Here is a 6,686-nt window from a genome sequence, read left to right on the forward strand (position 1 = left end):
GAAGTGGCGCTGTGGCTCAAGTGGTAGAGCGCTCGCCTTGAGCTGAAGAGCTGAGGGACAGCGCCCAGGCCCAGAGTTCAAGCCCCATGACCGACAAAGAAAAAAAAACCCATAGGAAAAAATAAATCGCACTATATAAAAAATGAATGCAGCACAGATCATGAACTTGAAAGTAAAAGCTTCAGAAAAATAGAAGAAAATCTTTGGGAGCTAAGGTTAGGCAAAGTGTATATTTTTAGAGTTGACACCCAAAGCAAAATCTATAAAAGGAAAATATGACAAATTGGAATTCATGCAATATGTGTCTTTCTCAGTTTGGCTTATTTTGCTTAACACGATCTCCAGTTCCATCCATTACCCTGAAAATCATATTTTCATTTTTTTGAAAGTTAGAAGTTAACTAGTTTTGAGATTGTACTAGAGTTAAACAAAATGTCAGTTTGGGCAAGAAGGTAGAAGGTCTCAAGACATTTCTGTGATTCTGCAAAATAATCCAAATTAGTGCGGGGCGCCGGTGGCTCATGCCTGTAATCCTAGCTACTCAGGAAGCTGACATCTGAGGATCATGGTTCAAAGCCAGCCCAGTCAGGAAACTCCATGAGACTCTTATCTCCAATAAACCACTAGAAAACCAGAAGTGGTGTTGTGGCTCAAGTGGTAGAGCGCTCGCCTTGAGCTGAAGAGCTGAGGGATAGCGCCCAAGCCCAGAGTTCAAGCCTCACGATGTACAAAAAAATATATATACAAATTAGTAATTTAAATTGAAACAAAATACCATGAAAGATCCTAAACGATAAACTTGCATTTTTGATCAAAAAAATTTACAGGCTTTTATCTCAGTTAACAAAACAAAAAACCTTATTAGCTTTCCTAGCATTCATACCTAAAAAAATCAGTTTTTAGAATCACAGCTACTTATGATCTGACTTTCATAAGAGTATATTCAAGATGACAGGTGGAGCTGGAGGCTAGTAAGTCATGCCCATAATCTTTTGTTTTCATAATATTTTATTCCGTTGAAATAAATGTTAGTGAATTCCTTATTACCAAGCACCTGACCTATGAATACTTCGTGAGCACAAGTCTCATATGCCAGTGCAAAGGAAAGACACAACCTTCCTGTACATTCCATCCCTTTGCTTTTTAATTTCATCTAGACACTATTTCAGACCACTCTGACTTATAGTTTGTGAATTTAGAGTATCCCTCATGTAATACAGAGTTCTTAAATTAGCTTTCCTACCATCTACACCTGTTTAGTGAAGTTTACCCATCTTTTTTTTTCAAATTTTTTATTGTGACTAAGTTGGTTACTTAATTTCCCAAATTTCACAGTATTGTGGTATAGTGATGCTCAGTTAAGTTATAAACACATTCTAACTTTCCTGGAGCAAATTGTCTATCACGGTCTATAATATTTATGAGTTCTGTGAGCTTTGCGATGTAGTTATTTCTTCCACATTGGGTCGTATGTACATTTCATTTGTTTTATTTCTTCCACATTGGGTGATATGTACATTTCTTTTGTTTTGCATAGCATCAGCTGTTCCCTCTTTCCCACTTGTTCCCTTCCTTCTATCACTGCCATTAAATTGCTTAGTTCATTTTGGTCAATGTCCAGTGCAGCTGATGGGTCCTGCTGTTGTATGTTTTTCCCTGATTCCCTCTAGTTCTGTGTCATCTTCCTGGTTCCCCTCCGGTGTGCACATATATACCATACATGTGATCAGCAGCATGGGGTTATTTAGTAGTGATTCAGCCAGATGAGTAGAAGTCCTTTGTTTCTTAAGTCCTGTTAATTTTGTCATATCACCTAACATTTTGGATTTAACATCCACTTATCAGGGAGACCATGTACCGTTTGTCTCTTTGCTCTTGGCTTACCTCGCTCAACATGATTTCTTCTAGCTCCATCCATTTCCCTGCAAATGCCATTATTTTGTCATTTCTAATGGCTGCATAATATTCCATTGTGTATAGATACCACAATTTTTGGATCCATTCATCTGTGGTGGGGCATCTGGGTTGTTTCCATATCCTAGCTATTGTGAACAGTGCTGCAATAAACATGGAGGTGCACGTGTCCTTGTATATTGGTTCCTGTTGTTCAGGATAGATGCCTAGAAGTGGTATGACTGGGTCATAAGGGAGGTCAATATTTAGCTTTCTGAGGACCCTCCAGACTGCTTTCCAAAGTGGTTGTATAAGTGTACATTCCCACCAGCAGTGTAATAGGGTTCCTCTTTCTCCGCATCCCCTCCAGCATTTATCATTGGCTGACTTGAGGATGTGGGCCATTCTGACTGGGGTAAGGTGGTATCTCAGGGTTGTCTTTATTTGCATTTCCTTCACAACCAGGAATGGTGAACATTTCCTCATGTGTTTCTTTGCCATTTTATCTCTTCTTCTGAGAAGTCTCTCTTTAGTTCCCTTGCCCATTTAGTAATTGGTTTGTTAGGTTTGGGAGGGATTAGTTTCTTGAGTTCCCTGTATATACTGGATATTAACCCCTTGTCTGATATATTGCTGGTAAATATTTTTCCCAATTAGTTGGTTGTTTTTCTAGCTTGGTTGCAATAGCTTTAGCTGTGCAGAAGCTTTTTTATTTTAAGGTAGTCCCATTTGTCAAGTCTCTCTCCAATTTGTTGTGACCCTGGGACTCTGTTCAAGAAGTTCCTTCCTGTGCCTATAAGTTCAAGTGTCTTTCCTACTCTGTCCTGCAGTAGTTTCAGAGATTCAGATTTAATGTTAAGGTCTTTAATTCATTTTGAGTTGATGTTGGTGCATGGTGATAGGCTGGGGTCCGCTTTTAGTCTTCTGTATGTGGCCTCCCTGTTTTCCCAGTACCAGTGATTGAAGCTGTGTTTCTTCCATTGTATGTCTTTGGCTCCATTGTCAAATATCAGCTGACTGTAGGCATGTGGATTTATTTCTGGATCTTCTATTCTATTCCATTGGTATTTGGGTCTGTTTTTGTGCCAGTACCATGCTGTCTTTGTTATTATGGCTCTATAGTAGAGTTTGAAGTTCGGCATGGATATCCCTCCCATGTTGTCTTTATTCCCTAGAATTGTTTTGGCTATTCTAGGTCTTTTGTTGTTCCATATGAATTTTTGGACTGTTTTCTGTATTTCAGAGATGTATGTCATTAGGATTTTAATAGGAATTGCATTGAATTTGTATATTAATTTTGGCAGAATTGCCATTTTCACTATATTAAGTCTGCCTATCCAAGAGCATGGTAGGTCTTTCCATTTCCTCGTGTCTTCTGTAATTTCTTTCTTCAACTTTTTATAGCTTTCATTAAATAGTTCTTTTACATCTTTGGTTAGGTTAATTCCTAAATATTTTATTTGGGGGGAGGTTATTGTGAATGGGATTATCATGTCCATAATCTTAAGCAGCTGGATTACCCAGGAGGCTGAGATCCAGAGGATCAAGGTTCAAAGCCAACCCAGGCAGAAACGTTTGCTAATTCAATCTCCAATTAGCTAGGGAAAAACAGGGCTTGGAGAATGGTTCATGTAGCAGAGAACCAACTGAGTAAGCAAGCCCAGTTAACTCCAAGTTCAAATCTCAATACTGCACCCTCAAAAAGATGACACTTGGTCCAACAATCTTATTTAACAAATGAGGAAAACAAGGCTCTGATTCAAGTGACTAGTTGTCCAAGGTCACACAGCAAAGGAGAATGGTGGAAATTAAATGCACCCAGTTTCTGCGAGGGAGTTAAAAGAGAGAGGGAATCAAGGCCAAGTACCATCAGCACTGTTTACTTCTCCTTAAATTGAAAACATGGCCAACATGTAAGGTATGTTACCTAATCAAAACTCTTTAATCCACAGGTTTCTTCTCCATTTGTGAATAGAGGGACTTATATGCTTTCCCAACTGGGAAGAACAGAGAAGACTGCAGCTAATTCAGTCACCCTCATCTTCCACCCTCGAGTTCTAGACCACTAGTAAAGACTGAACCTAGAGATAGCCTGGGGAAAAGGCTGACAGGGTCACCATGGAGGCAACTTAGGGACAGGAGCATTCTGTTTCTATGGTGACAGTTTGAGAAAGAAGGTTTGGGAGCATGGAGTTATTTGCATGGAGAGGAGGAGGGGGTCTCTGAGATTCACTTAAAGGTGGGGATGGGGTAATTAGAGAATGAAGTCTCTAATCTCCATGGCAACAAATGGGGAAAATGTGGACTCACTCACCAAGCAGTTGGCAGGAAAGCATTCTATCTCTGATGCTAGAGGGTGGCTAGGAGTTCTCTAAGACCATATTAACTGTTCAGTGTTCCCCACACACGGGAAAGACTGGACCAGTGTATCAGCTATAGATTGTTAGAACTCTTGGGAGAACAATTGAGGCATTAATCTCAGCTCTTTGTAAATTGCTCTACATATAGAAAGTGTTTAGTAGGCCCTGCTTGCCTGTCATAATCCATGAAGGCAGGAATTTTGTCTGTCCTGTTGCCTCCAGGGCTGGATACATCTATGGCAAATGAATTAGTTAATTCTTGCTGCCTCTAATGTACCAAAATTCTCCAACTTCCCAGAATATACTATGGCCATTTGAGAAAGTTTGGACATCATTTCCTGTGAGAGGCCTTGCATAAGCACCCTGGCTCAGGCTCTCCTTGTGGGTATTTCCATCATAAACTCTGGGAGTCATTGTAATAGCATTTCCCATTTAACATTGAAGTCACTTGTCTCTCTCCCCTTCATCTAGTTGTTAAACCCTTGGAAGCTAAGACCATACATATTTCTATTCCAGCAGCTAGCACAGTACCTGGGACAGAAAATGCCCTCAATAAATGTTTAATTGAACAGAATGCCTCTTGAATGCTTATAGCACATCAAACCTATGCCCTCCTGGCTGATGGGCTCCACCTTCTACAATGTAAGCCAGACTGCCAGTTGAGCCACATTTCCCTCTGATTTCTAGTTATCTCTTTCTACATACATATATGACCTGCTCAGTTTTACTGGGGCCCTAATGCCCTCCACCTCCTCTGCTGTCGGATAGTGTGGTGGTTAAGAACATTGACCCTAGAGCCATATCTGGGTCTATCAGGATTGGGTTCCTAGCTGAGGGAACTCTATTGGGCCAGTTGCTTTAACTTTTGGGGGTCACAGTTTCCTCATCCATCAAACAGAGATCAGGAACTCTGGCTTATGCCTGTAACCCTAACTACTTGAAAGGTAGAGATTGGAGGAAATCAGAGTTCAAGGGCAATACAGATAAAAAAAGAAGTTTGTGCTACTCCATCTAAACCAATGGCTGGGTTGTAGTGGCATGCACTTCCTATGAAGGAAGCACAATGGCTGGGTACAATGACTCTTACTCCTGTCATCACCAGGGACTACTCAAGGAAGCATAAATGAGAGGATGGTAGCTCAAGCCTTCCCCAGCATAGAGATTTTGCCTCAAAAATAAACAAAAAGGGGATTGGAGGCATGACTCAAGTGGTAGAACATCTGCCTAGCAAGTGAGAGGCCCAGAATTAAGTCCTCAGTATCACGGGAAAAAAAGTGCATTGGGCACCAGTGGCCTATACCTGTAATCATAGCTACTCAGGAGGCTAAAATCTGATCACTGTGATTCAAAGCTAGCCTGGGTGGAAAAAAATCTGTGAGATGCTCTTCAATGAACCACCAAAAAGCCAAATGTAGAGTTGTAGCTCTAGAAGTAAAGCACTAATGTTGAGGGAAAAAGCTAAGGAACAGCACCAAGGTCTTGAGTTCAAGCCCCAGTATTGGCACAAAAAATGGAAGTATGGCTCAAATGGTACAGTGCCAGCTTTGAGTGAAAATTTCCAAGTGAGAGTGCAAAGCTCTGAGTTCAAGCACCAGCATGTGAAGTATTAGCATACCTGCCAGTAGAAAGTAAAATGTCACAGACAACTATTATTGTTGTTGTGGTGATGATGATGATGACGACAATGACAACATAGTCATTCAATATTAGGTCTCTACTAGCTGGTGTCAGGTGCTGATCTGGGATAAGCAGTGATGAAGTAGACAGTTTCCCTGGCATCAAGGAGCTCTAGATCTAGTCAGAAACAGCTATAAATGTAAGCACAAGCAGAGGCAGATGAATAAAATGCTGGAAGAGTAGAGGAGTGAATCTCCCCTACAGAGGGCCTCTCAGGGCTGAGACTGTGGCTTAGTGGTAGAGTGCTTGCCTCACATGCATGAAGGCCTGGGTTTGTTAATTTTATCTAAGTCATATTATTTGTCACCGTAAAATTATTCAAGCCATTTTCAATAAATGTTATGACTGTAAGGTTAATAAGGATGCTTCTATAGCCGGGCACCAGTGCCTCACAACTGTAATCCTAGCTACTCTGGAGGCTGAAATCTGAGAATCATGGTTCAAAGCCAACTCTGGGCAGGAAAGTATATGAGATTCTTACTCCAATTAACTACCAAAAAGCTGGAAGTATGGAAGTGGTGTGCTGTGGCTCAAAGTTGTATAGTGCTAGCCTTCAGCAAAAAAGGAGCACCCAGGGCTGGGAAGGTGGCTCAGTGGTAGAGCGCTTGCCTTGCATGCATGAGGCCCTGGGTTCAATTCCTCAGCACCATACAAGCAAAAAGAAAAAAAGCCGGAAGTGGCGCTGTGGCTCAAGTGGTAGAGCACTAGCCTTGAGCTGAAGAGCTGAGGGACAGCGCCCAGGCCCAGAGTTCAGGC

Source organism: Dipodomys ordii, unplaced genomic scaffold, assembly GCF_000151885.1.
Source record: "Dipodomys ordii isolate 6190 unplaced genomic scaffold, Dord_2.0 Scaffold142, whole genome shotgun sequence".
NCBI lineage: Eukaryota > Metazoa > Chordata > Mammalia > Rodentia > Heteromyidae > Dipodomys > Dipodomys ordii.